This window comes from Sceloporus undulatus, chromosome 4 (assembly GCF_019175285.1).
Source record: "Sceloporus undulatus isolate JIND9_A2432 ecotype Alabama chromosome 4, SceUnd_v1.1, whole genome shotgun sequence".
Taxonomy (NCBI): Eukaryota; Metazoa; Chordata; class Lepidosauria; order Squamata; family Phrynosomatidae; genus Sceloporus; species Sceloporus undulatus.
The window spans coordinates 148,725,252-148,749,946 of NC_056525.1; the positions used below are offsets into that span (position 1 = coordinate 148,725,252).

The 24,695-nt window shown below is 40.8% G+C and overlaps 1 long non-coding RNA gene across 5 annotated transcripts; it reads right to left on the reverse strand.

Annotated features, from left to right (window-relative positions):
• Positions 1-1,067: 1,067 nt before the first annotated feature.
• LOC121929637 lies at positions 1,068-17,791 on the reverse strand. 5 transcript variants are annotated; one of them, XR_006103705.1, is made up of 6 exons: positions 17,646-17,791; positions 10,335-10,469; positions 8,700-8,780; positions 8,402-8,570; positions 5,210-5,329; positions 1,068-1,255 (listed from the first exon to the last, which is right to left on the reverse strand). It is a non-coding gene; the product is annotated as an uncharacterized LOC121929637 (long non-coding RNA). The 5 variants fall into 5 exon arrangements; XR_006103707.1 differs by having other exon boundaries at positions 17,629-17,769; XR_006103706.1 differs by lacking the exon at positions 17,646-17,791 and adding an exon at positions 16,707-16,806.
• Between the last annotated feature and the right edge of the window lie 6,904 nt (positions 17,792-24,695).

Here is a 24,695-nt window from a genome sequence, read left to right on the forward strand (position 1 = left end):
TGCTTTAAGATGCAGATTACCAAAATGTAGCCAAGCAAATTTCACAAATATTTCTTCTCTTACCTGGTAGTAAAACTACCAGGACCTCATTCCCACTTACAGATAAATCAGTGTGTGATCCGAATCGATGGACTGATTCGACAGCGGAGCGTGGTTCCCACTATATTTGCCCCGATCACATTTTTCCCTCTAAAATAATCCACTTGTGATTCACATTCATGCATGAATCAGTTCAAAATGGACCTACTCCATCTGGCTGAAGGGCAAATTTAAATCGATTCCGATCTACATCTGGTTCACACTTGTGCAGAATCGATTTATCAAAAAGGATGCGGAAAACATCGGTGTCAAAAATATGCGGGTTAAATGGTCTAGCACATGGCTCCCCTCTCAGAGTTGCTTCAGCAATTCTGTTTAAGTGGCGACCAGGATCGTTTGAACCAGTTCAAACCGATTTGTGATCCGGTTTAAAAGACAGTGGGAATCAGGCCCAGAAATTAAGTCCAGTCTGCTCTGTATCTACAGATTCCTTATCCACAGATTCAACCATCTATATCTTGAAAATATATATTTTAAAATATACAAATTCCCAAAAGCAAACCTTGATTTTACTATTTTATATAAGGGAAATAATTTTACTACACCATTTTATTTAACGGGTCTTGGGCATCCACAGGTTTTGGTATTCTCAGAAGGTCCTGGAATGCAAGGGCCCACTGTAACTAAGAATTGTCTACTCAGTCTATTGCTAAGGCAAGCTGTCTTTCTCTGTCCAATGACAGGGCCAGCCTATCTCTGGTGTTGAGGAAAAGGCCCGGTTTTTTTGACCCTGTGCTGGCTATGTCTTTTATTGATGTGTTTTAATTTATTTGCTTTTACGTTATAATTTTTGTTGTTCCAACTTTATTATTGTTCACCACCATATGTTCCTCTTGGAGAAGAAAGGTGGGAGAATGAGTGTATAAGTAGGTTAATACAGAAATATATCAGTATAAAATGCTTCATAGCATCATTATTTATCAGGGTTTTATACTCAGCAGTGGTAGTATGAATCACAGTAGACTGGGTCATAATTACCGTCTTTACTGGCATAACTTGCAAGATGTGTGCATGTTAAACTTTGTCCACATCTAATACAGCTGAGGAGATGTTGTTCTTTTGTGATGCTGCCATCTACAGAACATTTCTCTCAGAACTCAAATGCCTTCACTCCTTGTTTTGCCACGTTGTTTAACTGGTGGGTTGACTTAATAATCTAAAGACAAAGAGTAAGGGAATTGATTGAATGAAAAGTAGGTTTAAACTACAATTAGGGTGACATTTTAAGTGGCCACAGATTAATAAATACAGCCAATGACAGTCTTCCTTTGTGTGTGTTTCTCTCTGCGAGTTTTCAATATAAACAATCCCTTGTAAAAACGGGTATATCTAATTGAACATGGTAATAATACTTCTAATTGAATGTTATTACGCTATTATTACGCTGTTAGCAACACCGCTTCAGGAAGCAAGGGCAGCAGGCTGAATGAAGAGGAGGCGACAGAAGCAATGCAGCAAATAAATAGGGGATAAGAAAGCAGTGAAAGAAAAATGACATGTAGAGAACTAGGACCACTTTGACACTTTAGTAAAAAATGGTGCAATTGGGAGAAGCAATTCATTCAGTCTGATTATAATGAGCTTTACAATAGCCCAAGTGGATGCATCTCAGATACTTTACCATGGAACAGAGAAGTAGAAAATGGGCTATTTTATTTAGAACTGGCAAAAAGCCTACCATTCATTATGACAGGTGCTCCATCTTTCTCTCTCTCTGGTCTAGCCTGAGCTGCAGAAATAATGCAGTTTGACACTGCTTTAACTGCCATGGCTCCATTCTCGGATTTGTAGTTTGTTGTGCCACCAGAACTCTTTGACAGTGAAGGCTAAATATCTCACGAAACTACAACTCCCAGAATTCCATAGCATTGAGCCACGGCACTTAAAGCAATGTCAAACTGCATTTTTTTGCAGTGCAGATTAGATCTTTCTTTCTCTCTGTTGGCATCTCTCTCTCTCCTTCCCGATGAATGTACCTACGTTGGCTTCATACCACTAGACTGCCATGGCTCCATCCTACAGTATCCTAGGATTAGGTTTCTGAGTGACATAGAATTCTCTGCTAGAGCACTCCACTCTATGCCTTTGAACTACAATGGAGAATTTTCAGAATCTCCCCAGACTTCAAATCTCAGGATTCCATAGAAAGGAAACATGGAACTTAAAAAGAAATCAAACTGATATGACTGCACAGTCTAGATACACTTGAGGAATATTGCATCTAGCACAGAAAGTCATGGGAGATGTAGATAAGAGTAGGTCCATTTGTATTCCTTTTTTCCTTGTCCACACTGGTTCTTGTATCTTTTTTCTTACTGAGGAAACCACAGAACATCAAGGAAGCAAAATAAATGTAGTTTGATGAGTTTTGATTGGTAACACTAGGAGTCCCCTGTCTTGAAGCATCCTGTTTGTGTATGTTCAGAGCTTTGAAGTAATTTATTTATTTGCAAGTTAGTAGTGACTTGTCATTAATGCATTTCCCCAGGGTTACATGGTAACTGAAATATAGAATGGAATAACTGTGATTTACAGATATCAGTGAAAATTGTTACTGTTTAAAATATCTGTGATTCAAAACTGTGATTTTCTGTGATCTGTACACTAGTTTCACACTCATTTGTCGGTGCTGATGCTGTGACACAGTAAATGAGAAGAGAGTCCATTTTAGATTACTGGGTAGGGTAGGAGGGATGCAATTTTGAGCCATGATACAACAGGCATAGAAAAGGGTGAGACCCTAAGATCGTATTACCTTCTTGTTGACTGAAGTGAAACAGGGAATTGCCATACTGGAAATTGGTACTGGTATTGAGTTTAGATAATTGATATAGTAGCATATGGAATTTTTCTTTGTTTGAAAAGTTAACATGTAGAATAAGATCATTACAGGCCCAAGAAAGCATAGATGTAGTTGGGGAACACGGCCTGCTTTTATTTCATTCATAAATCAGACAGAAGATGAAAGAAAACCACCCCCAGTATCATATGGGCAAATGTGGATAGAGACTCTGAATCCTGTATTTTATGCATCTGTATTTTATATATAGATTAGTATAAATATCTTCTTATATCTTTTAAAAAAATCTTGCTATAGAAAATGTGGAGATTTGTATTTGTTGTGTTTTTAATTAATTACACACACACACACACACACACACACACACACACACACACACACGAGTGTGAGGTGACCACCTCAGGTGGCAGATGCTGGGAGCAACAGATACCTGGCTGCTCTCTCAGATCACTGGGGCTTTTCCACTTTTGGGGGACAGCTACCAGATAAACTCATCTACTGCCCTCAGATGTGATGTTTCCAGTATTATTTACTGCCAGCAATGAAATAAGGTTTAAAAGCCAGTCCAGTCAGTTTTTTAATGTGAAATAGAGGGCACAATTTTGTCCTTTATCAAGATAGTAAAATGTCTTGCACTTCCTAACTGCTTTGCTATAAATGATCAATTTTCAGATTTCATCAGGGTTGACAACTTCCTCATTGATTATGAATTGGATGCAAAAAAAGGTTAAAAAAAAGTGCTGTCAGGACTTTTACAGCACAAACTTTGTTTTTTCTTTAATGATTTTTTAATGCTCTGTTGACAGGCATACGAAAATGAGTGCAAAATGCAGAGATGATAACATATCCCTGCAGGATTTACATAAAGTGGAGAGGGGGAGGAAGAGATCATTTTCTACAGCGCGAGACAACATGAGCATGCAGCAAATTTCAGTAGAATTATTTTTGCAAAACACAGGCATGTTTCTCATGTTTGGTTTCTTAATACCTCATCGTAAATCAAAGCTGAGAAGAAGCCTTTATTTTTAATTCAGGCATGGATGGGATTGTAGGAGGAAATGTGAAGCAACGTATAATCTTCATGTATATGTGGGTTTCTAAACCACCGTGATTGTTGTTTGCCTATCCAGGAATCCCACATACTGTTGGCATGCAGATAGTTCAGCCCTTGTTGTTGCTTGAAGAAACAATATGCCATCATTTCTGTGGAGGTGCACACAATACCTTTAAACAAATGAATATCTTCAGATGCCTAAGCTTCCTGTGCATTTGTGTGGGTGCGTGTTTGTGTAGGGAAACACCTTGAAAAACATGTGAGTCAGCAGGGCACATGAACTGTAGTTTAGGGGAGTGGATTAGAACTCTCTAGCAGAGACTTCTACACAAGCCAAAAAACTATAAATCTCAGGCAAGATAGGGCTAGTCTACATGTATTATGGAAATGGCTACACATTTTCGCACATTTGCATTGACAGTTGCCTTTGCTTTCCTGTGCAAATTCATATCTGTTTGTCCTCACTCTGCTGAAATCCATGCAAAGAAGCCAGATAGCCACATGTCTGATAATATGCATCCTGATGGCTACTTGTAGAAACTCCGGTAAAAACTGCAAATCCCTTTTCAGTGGCGTTTATGGAGTTTTTCGCACTCACCCGCAAAATGCCTGAATTTTTTCAGATTGTGTGTGATTGGACTCTAGTCTATTTGAATGATGAATATCTAAGTTATGTAGACAAGCCCACTGTCATCTCTAAGTTGTGATGGAGATTTTTTTTCCATCAGAAATTTCTGCAGACTGCTTTCATTTATCCCTGGCAGAGGGATGCAAAATATGAATATGCCAAATCATGGAGAGCTTTTTAATAACGAACATCACATCCTGAGATGGATGCTTTCATATGTGGGTACATCTGGATGCTCTTTGGTTTTTGCATTCACTGTGGAATGAGCAGTCATCCCTGTTCCATAGTCAAGGTGAGGTACCTTAAAACAGCTGCTCCGGGGGCCATCATGATCTGCTCCAGAAGTGTAGAAATACAAAATAATCAGTTGCCGACAGTCAAAAAAGGTAGGTGCCTATGTAATACTTAGGGTTCTGATGCTCCTCCCAAGCAGGAAATCCATAATATCTGAAGCAGCTCAAAGTCATGCTAATTATCTCACATCTTTTGCAGAAAAGAATTTCATTGTGAAATGCAAATGTCAGCCTCATTAGAAATCATTATTAACTGTCAGAAGACAAAAAAGCTTTGAGGGAATGCTAATTTTTGTTTATGCAGATGAATGCAAATGTTTGATTTTTGTACTGACCTTTTTTCCTGTTCTCTTTTCTTTTTTGGTCTGTAGTCTTCAGGAAGAGATATGAAGGATGGGTGACTGGGGTCATGCAAGTCATGCACACACCTTAGGCTTGTACTAGAAAGGCTGAACCTGTGGTCAATGAATAAAAATATCATCATAAGCAAACTATCTTATTTTTGGAGAAAGCTCCAAAGCAGTCTTAGCTCAATTTAATAATACAAGGCTTTCTAAATTTGAAAATGGAAGATCTGGAAAAGTTATATCCCTATTGTAGGGATGCTCAGATTGCATAAAAGAAGAACAAGAATGGGGGAAAACAGGTTTTCTACATATGGTAATGCTCTGTAGCCAACTGATGGAGAAAGTGAAGTCCTCAAAATTATATTGGATTGGAGTTCAGATTATCCAACACCATTGCTTCTGGCACCATCGCCAGAGCTGACCAAAGTTGCACTCCCAACAATATTTGGAGCGCCACAAGTTGCTCATTCTTAGTGAAATCTGTACATGATTTTCTGGGGGAAAGCTCAACTGAACACTGTAACAATCTTCAGGGAGAATTGCAGGATCAGTGACTGAAATTATGTAAGACAAACGCAGAGTTTTCTGGTTGACTTTGGGGGCAATATGGGTTAGACTGTGCTAATTAGAATATGCTCCTATATCCATTTCAGGAGTGAGGAGCTAGTGGCCCTCCATATATATTGAACTACAACACCCAGTACCCCTGTGCCCTGTAGACGGGGAAGATAAACATTGTAGTCCAACAACATTTGGCTTGCCACTAGTATTCTGCTAAGAAAAGGCCACATGTCCCCATATGAGCCAACCCAAGTTTTGAGATCTTAGTGGAGACTTTTTTTTTTGCGGTCTCAACAATGCCCCAGGCCTATCTGATAAGGTCATGTGAGAAGGCCTTCTTGATGGTTGCTCCCAGGTTGTGGAACTTTATTCCATAGGAAGTTAGGCTAGCCTTCTCTCTGTTATACATCTCCTGAGTGGTATGCATGAAGGCTGTACTTTATGTTTTTCACATTCTTTCATATTATTTTAAATTAAAGTCATGGTATTTTAATAGGATAATGCATTTGTTTCAAAACTTTTTACTACCATTATTTTCAAGCTGTATCTTGCTTTAATTTGTGGCGTAAGCTGCCTTGAGACCCACACTGAGAGAAGGGGAGGGCATGAATTAAATAAACACATAAGCAAATATGTATGATGTTGTTCTTTTCCAGCACAATCATAGTCTCATGGAGCTGGAAGGGGACCCATATCCTGTAAATGCTTATTCAGAACCAAGTTCCATGGTTTTAAATAAGACTAACATGCGTATAAAACGTCACTGGATTGCAGCCTGAGTCTTAATGCCTCTTGTGCAATGTCAGAGACCAAAATGTTATTGACAGAATGTGTTGCTTTCCAATACGTGTCATTTTACATTTTGTTCTAAACTGCTGTCAGTTTTACAAATGTTAATCTCCTCTGGGTGGAAAACCTCACTTTGAGCTTATGGTGACATTCTGTGGAAGAGGAAAAAGGTGGAATAGCACAGCCCCTTTATGAATGGAATTACTGAAATGCAACACAAAACTAAACAAAGCTAGTGTTTTTATGGGGACGTTTTGTTTAAAAGAGGTCTATTCAATGTTATTATTGACTCATCTCTTCCCAGCCAAAACTTATTTTAATAACAAAAAATCTAGAACACCATGTCCTTACGCAGGCCTGGGAAACCTGAGCTCCTCTAGATGTGTTCATACTTCAAGTCCCAGCAGCCCTAGCCAGTTCTGCTTATGGTGAAGAATGAAGGGAGTAACTGTTCATCAATATCTGGAACATCTGTAAGGTCAAAGCCTCTGGGTCAGTGTCTGTTGCCATGTCACTGTGGTGGTTAATCCATGGCAACTTTTTGGGCACCTTTAAAGGAGCTATCTTAGGTGTTGGGCCTGTTTAGAATATGGTTAAGCACTTTTAAAGCCTGGGTTAAAACCTGGAGTCGATTCACCATCCCTCTAACATGGAAATCACCAGTCAACACTTGTCTGGGTAATAATCCACACACACACACCTGCAACAGCAGTTAGCATCAAACTAAAGATTCTGAACCTCCCATGGAACTAGATGGAAACAATACAACAAAACATTAAAAGAATCCATGGCATTTATAAACTTTCCTACACAATGAGTTAAAAAGCCTTGTGCCTGAAAATATTAACGCCTGTTACAGACTGCCAAAATAAAGCTGCTTCGGGTCTCTTTGGAAGTATGCTGTTTAAATGATGCATGCATCCTAAGAATCCAGAAGCTGCACCAAAGCTGCATTCCAGTGCTTAGGAATGGAGTGTGGCTTTGGCGCGACCTCCAGACTCTTAGGACCCATGCATCATTTAAATAGCATACCTCTAAAGAGACTCGAAGCAGCTTTATTTTGGCAGTCTGTAACAGGCCAATGTGTGAAAGCTCCCTTGTGTCAAGCCTCCCCTTGAGAATTTGGCTTCTGAAGATGAAGCAGGTTTACCAAAGTTGTACCCTCCTCCAGCTCAGTTTGAGAGCCACCTGGCTGCTCCACAGGAGGCAGAGGGAGGAGAAATAGCTCAAACTCCTCAAGAAAGGTGAAGGCTGTAGCATTTGGCACAAACTTAGAAGCTGTGCAGACCACCCCTAAGGGGCAGCTTACAGATGCCCTGATCGCTCCTTTCCAAGGCACAAAAAACAGCCTCAAAATGTGGCTCTTTTTTTGTGCCCCAGAATGAGTGTCATAGCCACTGGCACGTTTGCTTTTCTGTGCTCCTTTGGCGCTGCATCACATAGACACAGCACCAGAGGAGCACCAGGATGGCATGCACCATGTGGTGCAGTAAACGACATCATGCCAGCCTGGGGTGGAGTTGGGGCGTGCATTGTGTAGACGCCATGCCCTGACTCCACCCTCAGACTGGCCAAAGATGCCAGTCTGTACAGCCCCTTAGTCCCTCCTTGCAAGCAAAATGAAGGCTGAGTGCATTCAGTGAGGAAATGCCATCTTGAAATATGGCCTTCAAGTTGGATGAGATTGAGTCAGTGTGCTTTATAAGTCAAGAGCCTTTCCTCTTTCAGTTGCTGGAAACAAACTTGATTTATTTCTCAGGTTTGTATCTACGGCAAGATCTGACTCTGATTTATGACCCTAGATTGCTTCTTGAATGTATTATCTGCTACCTGTGGACTTTGCTTAGATCAATGGCTTCTGATTTTGGATTGTTTGTTATCAGCTACTGCTTGCTCCTTCAGCTTCTGAACTTCTGACACTCTGCCTGCTGGTGCAGTGTGGAAACAGGACACCTTGCTGGGGCAAACATCCCTCCTTCATGATCCTGCATCTTCATTTCTTAAAGGAAAAAAATGCACAATATATTGTGCTGTTTACAAATTTGTCCCTCAATTATTATTGTTTTTATTAATCTCAGGACAGAGGTGGGGGGGGACTCTTTTTTTCCTGGTCCAAGAGCCACCTTACCTGAACAACAACTTGTTGAGGGAGCCTCATGTGGGGCTAAGACACCAAGGAGATTGTTAAGAAACTTCTACTGCTGAACCTCTGTTGGGAATAGGGTGCAAGAACATGATGTATAAAACAAAGCAGCTGCAGGAAGAGCAGCCATAAAACAGAGAGTGGATTTGTTGCCCCATCCTATAGCAAATGCATCCACCAGCCACCTCTGCTCAAATCTGTTTAAAACTTGTTAGAGCAACAATGCATGCTAAAGCCACTAAGTCCAGGCTCTTCTGCAACAATAGTTTGCTATGAGTTCTCCCAAGCTGTCTAATAATGCAAGATGTTGCATGCTTGTTCAGCTGTAAGCATTGCTGAATCCAGTGGGACTTACTGCCAGGAACAAATTTATAGAACTACAGCCTTAGTTAGGAGTTTAAAGGCACTGATGTATTTATAAGCAGTGTGACTTTCCATATTTTTGTTAAAATAGCTTTGTAAGTGTTCAAATTTGGGGAGCTTTTGTGCTTTGTGCCAAAAACCAGCCATGGATTCTGAATCCTGCCCCCTTTAAAAAAATAGTTATATGGGTTGGAGGGAGCCTTCGCTATGGGGGTTTGCCCTTTGATGTTTTTCCTGATGATATGCATTGGGAACATATCTTAAAAGAGGTCATAAAAGTATGTCCTTGCCTTGGCCTTTTAATTAACCAGTAATAGGAAGGCTTCACAGTTTTACAAGGTAATAATGTGGTTCTCCAGTGGATGGTATTCTCTATCGTTCTGACTGCTAGCGACAGCAGTTTCACTCTGACCATCAGCCTGCCTCCTGTCCCCTTCCTGCCAACTGTTGGAAACAAAAAGCATTTCTGCTTTGCTTTCAAATCAGCCTGTGCGCCAGAAAGAAAGTGAGAGGAGAGGAAAGAAGGAAGGTGCTGTGCACAGAAAACAAAGCAAGTCATGGTCTGTACTGAAGGCAAGTGTTTGCAATTAGAAATTATGAGATTTGTAGACTTCATTTATTCCTGTAAATGCAGTTGCCTTTTCATTGAGTTGCTCTGCACACATTTATCTTGATAATGAAGAAAATCTGGGAACAAGTATAACACTGCCTGTATTTTGGAGAGCACAAGGGCTAGGGATTTCTTTCTTAGGCCCTTATCATATGAGCAAAATTTGAAGTTATCCCAGGGTCAATGTGAAGGCAATGCAGGGGCAATCATGGGGTTTCAAGTTTGTTTATCACACAATGCCAAATGCAGTCAGGAACCATCCTAAACACAATCGAGGGTCATTCCAGGGTTAGGTAGTTTCAAGTTTGTTTATCACACGATGCCAAATGCAATCAGGAACCATCCTAAACACAATCGAGGGTCATTCCAGCGTTAGGTACATTCAGGGGAAAAGAGGATTTACCTAATCCTGGAATGACCCCTGATTGTTTAAGATGGCTCCTGATTGAAACCCCAGGATTGTCTTCACATTGACCCTGGGATAACTTCAAATTTCGCTCGTGGGATAAGGGCCTTAGACAAAAAGTGTCAGTCATGATTCTATTTGTTAGCTATGACTTATGAATGAAGTACAGTCTGGAATGGAAAGGTCAACATGAGGGTAAGATGCCACTTTATCAGAGATGGATCAAGACATTTGTTGTTACCTGAATGACTTGATTCCTCAAGTCAAGGTACTCAAAGCCAACCATTATTTTGACAGACGTAGAAAATTTCTCAAGCATCTCTCCTCATGTTGTTGTTGTTAGCTTCTGTTGAGTTGACCCCAACTCAAAATGACCCTGTGGATGAGACATCTCCAAGAATATCTGTCCTCCACCACTTTACTCATGTCCTGCAAATTCAGGTCTGTGACCTCTCTGATTACATCTATCCATCTATTGTGCAGCCTCCCTCTCTTTCTTCTGTTCTCTGCCTTTCCCAGCATCATTGTCTTTTCTAATGAGTCATGCCTTCTCATGATGTGGTCAAAGTACAACAGCCTCAATTTAGTCATCTTTCGTCCTAAATACACTGCAAAAATAATCCAGTTTGAGACTGCTTTAACTGCCTTGGCTCAGTGCTAGAGAATCCTTGGAACTGTAGTTTATTGTAGCCCCAGAGCTCTTTGGCAGAGAATTATGAATGTCTCACATATTAAAATTCCCAGGATTCCTTAGCATTGAGTCAGGGCAGTTAAAGCAGTCTCAAACTGGGGTTATTTCTGCAGTGTGTTTTAAACCTTTGCTTCCAGGGAGATTAGTTCACTTCCTTCTCCAGGAACTTGTTGTCCTGCTGCTTCCCAGGGAATTTGTACAGCCATTTTGAATGTGCATATCAGCACCTGCACATTCTCTTCACTTCCAGTACCTATTACTCATTTGTTTCTGAAATGTAGCATTCAGATCACCTCACAAGATTTATTGTTGAAAGGAGATCTCTGTTCTAAAATGATGCACATTTATATTACTGGGAGGTGAACGTACATTGAATTTGGGACTCAACACATCAATTTCACACTCTTACTAATGAAGTCAAATATTTTTCACGGCTCCAAGCTCTAGCAAAGAATCCATTAACCCAACAGCATATGGTCCACCTAGTTTGATGGACCACAGGCAATCATCATATACTGGTTCCCACCGCATTTTTTGCTAATGTGAATTTCTAGAAATGGCATTCTTTCACATGTCTAGAAATGGCAGCTGCCATACTATACAGTGCTTTAGTATAATGTCCATTCATTTACATGGATGTGCATAGAAATTCAAATCAACACTCTAGGAATAATATATCATGCTACTTTGGCTCCCCCCATTTAATAACAAGGGGAAATGTCTTCACATTTTATTCTTAATTTAACTCATTATTTTGGGAGGGCATGACAAATATCAAATTTTGACTTATTAGGACATTTGTTCTTCTCAAAGATAAGCAGCTACTTAAAGCCTGAGAAGGTTATGCTTGGACCAGGAGCTCAGGTGTGCTGACTCTTTAAAATTAACAATTGAAACAACCAATTTAAGATGGTTACCAGCACTGTTAATAGTAACAAATTGGTTTCTGGAGCTCTCTAATGGTTATCTAAATGCATGATCAAATCGTCATTAAAAAGGGGCCCTTTTCCTAACAATTATGATCTCTTTCATGACGAAAGCAGAAGCGTTCCACTTTAATAGCGCCAGGCGCGATACCACCAGGGGCCTTAAATGTCCTACATTTTGGGCTGAGTTTTGTCCTACAGTTGTGCTAGAGTTTGGTCTCAAATTTGTCCTACATTTTGTCCCTGGTAATAGTGGACAATTATGGCAACCCTACATGGAATGGGTAGTGTATGATCTTCTCTACCACATTTGTTTCATCAGCTTTCAGCCAAAGTATATTATGGTTATATACAGAATGGATTACATTTTTGCTCCCTTAATGGTGGTGTTTGCTGCTTTTTATTCCCCAAATTATTTTCTTGTCTTGATTACTAAACCAGTTAATGAATTCATGTGTGTGTATGAGGGGTGGGGGTGGGGGTGTTCTCCCTCAGAAAAAGACCAAAGTATCTGGCTTGATAGTTTCAAAGATGTCTTTCCACCAATTCATCTCCATGGAAACTTTCCAGCAAATGTTAGAAACAATACAAGAATAACATACTGAAAGCAAAATTTAAACTAAATAAGAAGCGGAAAAACTCCTAATGCAAAACAAAATAAGCATTAGATAAAGCTGTTCTATATTATATTCAGATAAAAGCTTGAAAACTGGTTTAGCTTGATACTGACAAGAGAGTAGAAAAAGTTCCAGATGAATATTGTTGGGAGTGTTTTCTATAACTGGAATGCCACCACAGAGGAGGGTGGGTGGCCTTGTGACCAGCTTCTAAATAGGGTAGTCACATGTCCTACTTCAGAGTAATTTCTTTGAAGACATTGATTATGGAGGACATCTAGTCCAAGCCTAGTTTAAAAAAAAAGAACATAGGAAGGATGAGCAGGGAGGAGGCTGTAGTTGCACATTAACAAACAGCACTTAGGGTGGAAAAATGAAATGCATAGATATAGGATGGGTGACACCTGGCTGAATAGAGACTACGTGTGAAAGAGATCTAAGAGTCCAAGTAGACCACGAGATGAACATGAGTCAACAGTGCGATGTGGCAGCTAAAAAAGCCAATGCGATTTTAGGATGCATCAATAGAAGTATAGTGTCTAGATCAAGGGAAGTAATAGTGCCACTCTATTCTGCTTTGGTCAGAATACTATGTCCAGTTCTGGGCACCACAATCCAAAAAGGATGTGGAGAAACTGGAGCGTGTCCAAAGGAGGGTGACTAAAATGGTGAAGGATCTTGAAACCATGCCCTACGAGGAGAGACTTAGGTTTCTGAGCCATATTTCTCTGCTGGTGCCAAGTAGATGTGCAGCAGGTTAGAGGTTAAATAAATCAGGGGCAAAAAGTGAGTAAATGACACACTAGCAGAGTATTGAACCGAAGCCCCAAAAGCCCCTTCCAGCTCTCTATTTCTATAATTCTAAATCAGGAAGGCAGATTGGGGCTTTGAAATTGCTCATCAGCAATTAGTATCTAGATAGTAAACTACAGAAGCACTCAAACCACTTGATGAATCTTTCTCAAGATGGTAAGATGTATTGCATTTCTATTTAAATTATTTTCAACTTTGCAATTTATATGTAAATTAGCATGTGTAAATTTTTGTATAAATCTGTGCTGTCTTTTCTCTCTCTCTTTTTTGATTATATATAATTTGTTGTTCCATTTGACTTTCTTAATTCATTTCATTCCTAGCAATGAAACTATGGAATTTGGATGTTGTTTTTAAATGATCATAAGTGGGGCAAATTAACAGTTCACTTATTGAGGGTGAAATTACAGATTGGCCTAAATCTACTGTCAAGCTAGCAGGTCAATGAATGAGACAGGATTTTCCTCTACTCTTGTCCTTCCTCTCAGCCAACACCACCATCCAAATCCATTCCAGGGTTTTTTTTTAGCCCTTTTGGTCAGATTTTGGGAGCCATGCTCATCTTTGTTGATGGAACCAGTGCTATCAGAAAAACATTGCTCTTGGATTCTGGCACTGATTGCAATAGATTTGTTTTTAAACCTATAACTTCTGAGATCTATCTTCTGCCTACTTTCATTCTAGACTGCATGTCACCTCATAGTTTATTAGTTGCTAGAATGTTAATTAATTGGATTTACACAAGGCCTTTACCTAATACGAACAACAGTGGGAAAATCCAATCATAACTGTGTCATCACTTAACCTCCAGAATATCATTCAGTTTCCTTAAAATCTGAGGCTACAGGAGGCATTCTCCAATAACCTGATTCATAACCTGGGGAGTATTTTGAATATGAAAAAGAAATGGAACCAAGAAAGAATGTTTTCAAAAACGTTACACTTTTTGACAAATACAATAGTTCACTTTGGTGAGAGGCTTGTCAAATTCCAGGTAGTATGAAAAAGGAGTTTTTAAAGGTGTCCCAGTTTTGAACTTCTCTTAGGATTGTGGCAAGCCCCATAATTAGTATATAATTGTGTTACATCTCTTCTAAGCTGAATAATTATTTTAATGACTGAAGTTAACAGTATGCCACCTAATTTCTCAGTATAAGTACTGTTAAACTTCATGCCATATCTTATATTTTAAATTTATGGCTGCGAAGTTTAATTTTGCCTGTAGATCTTCTATGCTGCTTGTCAGCTGTGAACACTTCAGTGTCCTTTTCTCTTGATTGTTTTACAGCTCCATTATGACAGGCACATTGTTATTTGGGGGAAATAAAGATCACACGTTTGGCTCATAACTGGGATTGGTTTATTATGCATCATAAAGAAAATATAATTTTAAATCCTTATTATAAAGTTATCTGGATTCTTTAGCTGGTTTATAATGCCATCAACTTTTGTTCACAATAATTATTAAAGGGATTGTTTACACATATGCAGGTCCTCTGAGGAAAAAAAAAATCAAGCTGGAACAAGACTGAAGATGGAACAAGACTGCTATCAGATCCCGGAATGGGTGGTCTTCTCTGAAAATTGAGGATTTAAGGTCCAAATGGACCTTAAGTCTTTTCAATAAAGACATTTTAAAGTTGCAGTTTTCCCTTCTTTGTAGAAATATATGGTTATGATAAAATATGAACAAAGTAGACAGCTTTTGGTGCATGATTATGAATGCATAATTGAATGTAATAATAGCTAATCTCAGGCTACCCAAATATGACCACTGGTAAACTTTGTAAATGCTTTATTCCCTGTGCACCCAAATGATCAGATAATAAAATACTTTATACTTAAATTTTGGGATTTTGTTCTTGGTCCAAAATAGCTGGCATTATTTCTCCAAGGTTCTGGGACTGCGTTCACACATTTTTGGGACCCTTTATTTTTAGCCTATACAGGCCTTTTTTCAAAATCAGGATATGATTGAATGGTAACTTCTCATTTATTAGAAAAGGGCCCCAGAAGTGACCCCCCTACCCCAAATCCTTCCAAATGGCAGAAATATTTCACTGTTGGTTATTCAGTAGCAACCGTTTGGGACACCCAGTTTTTTACTAGACAATGTAGGTAATTTTCACTAGGTAAACTTTGAGGGGGCAGCATATGCCCCGTGTGTGCAGGTGCTCATGAGGCCCATGAGGGCTGCACTTTGCAAATCTCTGGCCCACAGGCAAAGCTAGGTGGCAGTTATTGTGAGTACACTAAAAATAAAACAAACACTAGTGCAGTTATGAACAGTAGCGTAACTGCATTGCAGTACAATAAAAGCTGAACTGGATGCTCCCTTTGCACTAACTTGGAAAATGTTAAATTGCTCACTCAATGGCTGGGGTGCCAGTTCAGGATCATCTGTAGTCCTGAGATTTTTGGACCAAAACCTGAGACATAATGATGGTCCTGGTGATATCATTGAACATTATGTATTCAGGACCAATCACAGTTGCTCTCAGGTAGGGTTGCCATAACCTGGTTGCAACCGGGTTTTTCCCGGTTTTGGCTGCCCTGCCCGGGTCACGGCATGGGTGCAGCCAAAAAAACGGGAAAAGCCCGGTTGTTAGGCGGGTTGCAAGGCAACCTGGGGCCTCGCTGCCCTCCTCCTCTCCCCGCGCATGGTCGCGCGGAGGAAAAGGAGGGCGCGAGGTCTGAGGCGAGGAGGCTGCAGGGAGGGCGCTCTTGGGCGCAGCACGCCAACCTCCCGCTCCCTGCAGCCCCCTCCCTCCTTCCTGGCCTCCGCAGGGGCCAAGAAGGAGGCGAAGCCCGGCCATCGCGCGGCTGCTCGCCTCCTTCTGGTCCCCGCGGGGGCCAGGAAAGAGGCGAGGCCGCGGCGCTCGCCGGCGGGCTCCTCGCCTCCTTCCTGGCCTCCGCGGGGCCAGGAACGAGGCGAGGCGCGGTGCTTGCCGGGAGCTCCTCGCCTCCTTCCTGGCCTCCCGGGGGCCAGGAACGAGGCGAGGCCCCGATCCTGGCCCTCATTGCGGCGGGGCCCATGTGGGAGGGAAGCCTCCTTAAGTGAGGTTTTCCCTCGCTGCTTGGCCTCCGCTCCCCGCCCGCGATTGCGAGGAAAAATGTAGGACAACTTTTTAAATGTTAGACACATTTTTGTGTGTCCTACATTTGAAATTTTTGTCCTACATTTTCACCGGTTTCCTGGTCTGGCGCTATGGCAACCCTACTCTCAGGTAATCATTTAAGCATTCTAACCCATACTTTCATGTTTGGAAATTAAGACAGAAATTTTAGCAAAAGAGGTTATTCCCATCCCACATCAAATGAGGCTATTGCCAGGGAGGATTATTCCTTTTCACCTACTTGGGGAGCTGGAATAAGGAACATTTAATCAAGCCTACTTGCTTCTAGCCAGCAGGTGGATGCAAAGCAGACCAGAGGGTGAGCCCTGGTGCCACAATGACTGGGAGGGAAGGAACAACCTAAGTAAACACATACACCCCTGAAGAGTCTTTGCAAGTTGGAGCAACCTATTAAGCCTTGCAAAGCATAAGAAGCTGCTGTTCTACTACCTGAACATGTTGTTGCTTGGAGCTAAGCCATTAAAACTGCAGAATCTGCACCTGCCTCTCCCTCCTGGAAATGACTGGTGTTGCCATTTCAGGATCATCCCTGCCTTTGAGGTTTCAAGGCCAAAACCTGAGACCTAAGGATGGTTTCCTGGTGATGTCATTAAATGTTATGTATTAAATACCAACCATAGTTACTCATAGCTTATCATTCAAACACACACAGAGAGACAGTGCATTTTCCTTTTTGGCAATTAAGACAGAAACAAGATGCAGAGGAGTGGGTGAGCCCTTGCACAACAACAGTGAAGAAAGCTAAGTAAATACATAGAACAATTTGCAAGAGTCTTTGCAGACTGCAGCAACAAATCAATTAAAGTTTGCACGTTCTAGCAGGCCGATGCTTTACTAACTAAAATGGAGACTTTCATGCACTCTTTTGCTGTTGCCTGGAATTGAGCTCACCAAAAGTGGAGGATTTATACCCTCATCTCTTGCTTGGAGGTGACTCATGAAAACTGGAGATTCAGAGAAAGGCCCTGAGATCTGGGAACCCCACTCAGTTGGCTTTACGCTAATACAGTGACATCATAGGATACAGGCCATAATGGCCCTATTTTAAGTATGAATAAATCTTGATCAGTCCTTTCTCCCTGCTTCTCCCTTTCCCACCTCCAAACGTGAATATTCTGGAAGACAGAAAGAGTTCAGAACTCAGTCCTTGGTATTACATAATGTACAAAAATGGAGTTGTAAAATAAAACAAAAACATGTTGTAGGAGTGGGCAAAGCATGCCTGCAATTTTTCCAGAGGGCACTTTTGTTACAGCTTTATGGACCAATAGTTAAAGAATGAATTGTAATGGTAAAATAATGTATCCCACTTTAAAAAAAAGAAAAAAGAAAAAAGAGGAAGTTTGCATACCTATTTTAGATACTGACCTTTGCTGGATCAGACTGATCAGGCCATCTGAGCGAGAATTATTCCTGTGTGGGTAAAGATTTTTGCTGGTATTCTGCGTTATTTCACTTTCTGCCTGTGGTTCCCCCCTTCAGACTTTGCAGTTTTTAGGACACATTCCAGCAAGGTGGGGGTGGGAGTAAACCAGAGATGATCTGTCAAAAGGGAACATTCATATTTTAACGCAACATTAACATTTTGGTAATTAACATGGCAGTTAATGCTTTTAGCAGATGTAACAACATTAGACTTGTAAATTTTAATTAAAGTTAATGGTTCACGATAGCTGTAGGGATCTGGCATCCTCTCTGGATACTGAAAACATGTCTAATGTGATTAGAAATACTAATTGAAGAAAAAAGGGCTGCAACCGTAATGACTGTGTTTCTTTATCATCTTGTTTCATCATTACAAACCTTCAGTGATCATTTTAAAAAGCTTTATTGGGGAGAAGAAGAAAACTGAAGAGTCAAATATTCCCCTTGAAGATTTTAAAGGGGGTCAATGGAAACTCCAGAGGGGTTGCGCTCACAAAGCAATAAAAGAAAATAAAAACAACATATTAAAAAATTAATTTGTATAGCCCCTCTTCCTTGATTAGCCTCATGAGATCAAAATCCCAAGGAGTTCTATGAACATATCTGGTTACATATTGTACACAATTTTTGTATTTAATTAGGAAATAAAAGCCTTCATATTTTCCTCAGAGTCCCTGAATTCAAATAGCAGGCATTGACAGAGTCAGGTCCCACAATATGCTGCCTCTCATGTGAGAAGAAAACTGCTGGTAAATGGGAATAGTTTAGGGTTGCCATATGTTAGTTCCCTCAATCCAGGCATTCAGGTTTGCATACTGTTTTTTGCTTATGCAAATCACACAACAAATAAGGAAAGGATGACTAAACTTTATGAATTAAACTCCAGACTAACCCTTAACTGTGGTGGTAGAAGAAAATGAGGACAGGGATTTCAACCTTTTAATGGTGATGTAACAGAAGGAATGTTTCCTTTAGTTATAGCTTTAGGGGAAAGGTGGGGTATAAATAATGGAATGGAATAGAGTGGAATGGAGTGTCTGCTAGGTATGCAAACTGAGTTGTGGTACAGACTGCCCCAAAGGGGCGGCCTGCAGCCATCCCTGTTTGGGCTGGATTGGTACCAGGGCAACCTCATCGGCAGCCCCTGCGGCCCCAATCCAGTGTTTTTCAAGGCCAAAGAGAAGCAGCAAAATGCTGCTTCTCTTTGGCCTGGAAAAGGGGTGACTTGGCGCCTTAGGCACCCAATGCACCCTAGCGGGGCTGGCATTACAGAGGAGAAAGGGGCAGACCCTTTCTCCTCTGCATCGTTGGTGCAGCTGTTTGGTTGCCGCCCCAATGATACCTGTTCCGAAAAGGATCTCGGTTGCGGAGCTGTTTTCCACGCTGCTGCCAGGCTGCCATAAATGGCCTGGGGCGGTGTGGAGGTGTCTCACCCACGTTGCGCCACACCATTTGGATGTGGTGCGTGTGTGACATCATCATGGTGGCACGTGCTAGGGTTATGGACTGTGGGGGTTGGTGCGCAGTCCCTAACTCCAAAATCACTGCGGCCACGCCGCTTTTGGGCCATCTGTCTCAGCCCTGAGTAACTTTTTAAATCTGATGTAAATACCCTAGACAAAGCACCCTTTCTATAAAAAGAATAATGGTGGACAATAGTTTTGTCAGAGCTTTCTAAAAGATAAATAAATTACAGTCTCAAGAGGAAATTATGTTTAGTTTTATGGTTATTGTCAAAGAGGTAAGCATAATTTAGGACATGGATGTCTGTCTTTGATCTGAAATGCACAGACCAAAAGAAGTGGCCCCTAAAGATCATGGAAGCTACTCTGGCACCATAATCTGGTCCTTTGGACCAGATGAAAAAGGAGCTGATTACAATTGGCTCCTGATAGTGACTAGCTTTTGATCACTGCATCAGCCCGCTTTGGAAGCAGGCCACGTGGTTGCTGCAGTTCCAGCGCAATCGTGGTCCGATCAAGGCCAGAGTAGCCTCCAGCCATCTGCTTTGCGCCAAAATGTCCCTATTTTGTTTTGCCCATGAAATTAAATAGGCAAATCTTAAAGCCTGAAAAACTTTATGGATAACAACTCTCAGCCAGCACCATCATTTAAAAAAAAAAAACTTTTCCTGGCTCCATCATTTCCCTATTAAAGATTAGAGTCGCAAAGGACTCTGTGGCTGAGCACAAGTTTTACAGCTAAAAGGTCATGTGGCATCACTATATATGGACTACAACTCCCCATCATTCCTAAGTATTGACTGAACCGGCTAAGAGTGCTGGAAATTTACCCAGTAAAGATGGCTGTGGTTTAAACTAGTTTAGCAGTGTTTCATGCTTTCAGTAAATGAATATCTTTTTTAATGTACACATATATTGAAGGTATTTCTCAGAAAAGCAGGATTTGGGAGGGAATAGGAGCTCATCTCCATCCATGTCAGGCACTTGTGTCTCTTTTTTCTTCAGTATTACTAAAGTCCAAGCAATACGTTAAATCTGATCTTGAATGCTGACCTAATTAATATGAGAAATCTGGTTCTTGCTCTCCCCACTCCCCAACTTTTTTGGATTCTGTATTGATATTTCCATAGCAATTTGTATGTTCAAAGGTTTCTGATGTCAAGATCTCAACTCATTAGCTACTCAGCCAAAGAATTTTTTTCCTTTTGGTAATGAATTATGAACAAAACAAGTGGCACATCTCAAATGCTCAAAGCTACATGAGCAGGAAAACATTTGTGAGTAATCTACTGACTGCAATAATGTTTGGGTGACAGAGTTGGGAGTGAGGAATAAGAATGCTTGATAACTGAAAAAAGGTAAAGTATGCTCAGAGGTGATTGGGAATCTATGGAGTACAAAATGAGCAGGGTGTCGAAAGGGAAGGCAGAGTCACTCAAAGGGCATCCAACGCCATCCAGCTTGTGGGCTTACTCCAGTTGTTTTGTCATGAATTATCTGGATTGTGTGAATAATCCTATAAAGAAGCATCTAGGGTTGGTCTTATCATTTGGCACAAGGACGCAGCTACCTCAGGCAGCAGATTTTTGGTGTCACTAAAAGGTAGAAGATTCGTTTCACTGCCCTGGTGTGGGCAAATGGATTTAAGTAATTTCTACTTTGGATACCAAAAACAAGTTGGCTGGTTTGTGCAGTGCTTAGAACTAAAAAATTACAGAGGAGGCAACAAGAGTGGAATGAAGGTGCATTTCCAAAGCAACTCCTCTTCTTTCAAAAAGTGCTGGAGAAGCACGGATTGGGGACGGGTGCCAAGATTGAGTATTCAATGCCTCCAGACTGGGCATGGAGACATGGGATAACACCCATTTAAAAAAAGCTTTCAAAAGTTTCAGCCCATGCTGAGGCTGGGAGGAAAGTAAGTGAGATAATGTCCTAAAACATAGATGTCCCTGCATACAGCCTTATATTTTTTTTGTTTAAAAAAAAGTAATATAAATAAAGGAAAGTGTTCATAAAAATACAGAAAAGCACAAACAATCCAAAGATGTAATCTGAATACAATTAGCCCTTCACATTTGTGGCTTTGACATTTTCAGATTAGATTATTTGAGCATTTGATTGATATATTATCTTGAGGAATCTCTAGGTCCTTCAGCATGACTCTGCTGGAAGCTGAGAACTTAGAGATTCCTAGAGAAAATGCTTCTCTAGGTATTTGTATGTCCTCCAGCACGATTCTATGGTCGACTTCTGCTGGATGTTGATCACAGAATTGCACTGGAGGACCTAGAGATTCCAAGAAAGATGTTCTCTCAGGCAATAAAAAGTGTTTGTTTTTTATTGCAGTTTCCCCACTTTCACTGGACCCTGTGCCTCTAACCCAGCAAATGTGGAGGGCCCACTTTATACAAAATTATACGGGTAAAATTAAACCAGAATGCTAAAGGCTTTAGGGGAAACAAAAGGTTAAATCTGACTTTTAGAACAGTATTTGAATGAACAGTCCACAGATATTTGGGAAGATGAGTCCAAGAACATGCGACAGCTAAAGGACAAAAACAAGCTAGAGAGCAGGAGGTTCTTGGTTGTATAAGTCCTCTCCTAGGTAAATGCACCAAAGCCATTCAGCTATGGCACCACTATATTTTTCCTCATTAATGTATTACAAACCGGGATTGTAAACATTTGAGATCAGCTTTGCATTGCATTAGTCCTGGAAAATCTGAGAAGCCATATCTGTTCCATTCCCAAGCCTTCTTCATTAGGAGAGAAGAGCTTTCACATGGCAGGGCTGTGATGAAGAATGCTGAACTAAATCCAGATCAGCCAATACTATAGGTGGCACAGATTGCTGCCTGTGACTAAAAAAGTACCAGTGTTTGCAAGCCAATTTGGACATTCTAGAGCAAGGGAAAGAATTTTGTGACTTCCCAGATGTACTCCCAGTGTTCCTCATACTGGCTTTGCTGGTGAAGAGTCCCAGTTCACTACATCTGGAGGACTGCACAAGATCCATCCCTGGTCTCCAATCTGTGGTAGTCCTGTGGCTGCATCTTGTGCTGTTTGGGATCAGTCATGGTACTGTATTATTTTGACATAATACTTGTTGAGTCTCGCTTATTTCTCTTTGAAGACAAAATGAGTGCATCGGGTTTGGTATGTCCCTTGGTCAATCTGTTGAAAAGAACACATCATACCATTGGTCCATCTAGCTTGGTATTGACAGCACTGACCACCACTGGCTCTCCAAACAGAACAAGTGTTTGTGTGTCAACAATGTAGTCATATCTGCTACTGTAGTCATGGACAGAATGCTACCCAACTCTTTCACTGTACGTTTTAAAGCATACAATGCTTTAATATTAGACAGTATTTTTGTTTTGGAAAGCCTTGGATGATTTTATTATAGGCAATGCTGTTTTTAATCTTCTGATTTTATTGCTGATTTTACTGTTTTTTAAATTGTTTTTATGTCAATTTTATGGTAAGGTACCTGATGAGAAACAGTGTTCTTAGAAGACTGTTCTGTTGGAATTGGTGCTATTAGTTTATTCCTTAACCTTGATTTGTAACCCATCTTCACAAGCTTGGCAAGTTTCAGGGGTCCGGATAATGAACATTTTCAAGAGAAAATGCACAGTGATGAAAATCCTGGGAGAAATTGCTCAGGGGATACACCACAGGTTGCTTTCCATTATCCGAAGGAAGTGGAAGCAGTATAACAATTATGTACAGCTGGACCAGTGAAACTGGTCTAAGTTTCCAGTGGTAGTTAATTGTAATTAGCTGCTTTTTTTCATGGTGATGAACACACTGGAGCTCTGTAGGGGAAACTGCAGTAGGGGGCCAATTTGAAGCAGAAAAAATTACTAGTGGGAAAGAGTTAAGCAAACAGGTACATTGCCACTGGTTTTTTTCCTAATTGTCTGCACCCCAAGAGCTACTTGGTTTTTATTATTTATTAATTTATTTATTTAAAATAAGTCTATTGGGGATATCTTGTATGCATTTGCTTGTCATGTTGAACATGGTCTTAGCTTTTCCCCAGCAAAACTGCTGCTCACTGGAGGGAAGGAAGGTGTTATGCCCCAGATGTGAGGGAGGATTGTGCAAGAGTAAATTTGTGTGTGATTGGCATGATCTATCAGCCAATCTAAATAAGCAATGTGACCCATAGGCTGAAACAATTGCAGGTTGAATATCTGTTATCCAAAATGCTTGAGGCTAGAAGTGCTCCATATTTCAGATTTTTTTGGATTTTGAAATACCTGTATTTGCATATACATAAAGAGAGATAATGAGGCTGGAGAGAGGCTAAAGATCTGTGAAATGGTAGGAACTGAAGCATAGTGCTGGGCACAAATCCACACCTCCCACCATTTCTCAGATACTCATGTCTCTTTCCAGCCATGTCTCTCTCCAACATCACAAATTCAGTACAGGTATGTAGCTGAAAAAGTTTTGGATTTTTGAGTATTTCAGATTTTGGAATTCCAGATAAGGAATACTCAACCTATTCATGTTATGCAACCTTTAATTGCCAAAGGGAAGGCAGATACCATCCCTCTAAGAATATTACTGAGAAACTCACTGAGGGGCTGTACAGACAACCCTGAAAGGGCAGCATGCAACCATCCCTGTTTCAGCCAGATCAGGGCCACGGCAACCACACGCCGCAGCCCCAATCTAGCCTTTGCAGGGCACAAAAGAGAGCCACAAAAGTAGCTCCTTTTTGCGCCCTGCAAAGGGCATGATAGCCACATTGCCTCAGCTTGGTGGTGCTCCTTTGGTGCTACATTGTCTGTACGCAGCACCGGAGGAGCACCATGATGCTGCATGCTGTGTGGTGAGGCATGCAGCATCACGCCACCCTGGGGGCAGAGCTGGGGCATGCGACATGGAGATGCTATGCCCCAACTGCTTCCCCAAGTCAGCCCAAACTGCCGGTCTGAACAGCCCCTGACTTGACATGAATTTGTTGACACTATAATAAAGGGGTGAACATTTCAAAACAAGATTAAACTGAACAGTTCCATTTTATCTCCCCCCCATCATATACCCTAAATTTCTGTTTCTATACAGAAATTTCACTTGAATTTTACCCACGGAAGCTAATACAGGTACAATGTACAGCAATATGGCTAAGTTATCTGGTTATCTTATCATACAGCCCAACTGTAAACAATGGAACATCAAATTGTATTTGCTTCAGCAGAATCCTCGTTAAGGGAATCAAGTACATAGTTTTGTTTAATGCCATAGGCTAGGATATGCTATTGCAGATTCAGCTATGCTTTCCAATGCTGTGTCATCTCATAAAATGGAAATGCCTTAGAGAAATATGCCTGGTCTTGGATAGTAAGTTGTGACATTTAAAACCTCCATCCTACCTTTGTAAGAAACTCTTTTGATGTGAAAACATCTTACAGTTCCTGATTTTCTAAAATGGGATTATCTGTTTAAATGGGCACTGTCAGATATAGCAACTGCTGCTACTTTTTAAAAAATAAAATAAAGATGTAACCATAGA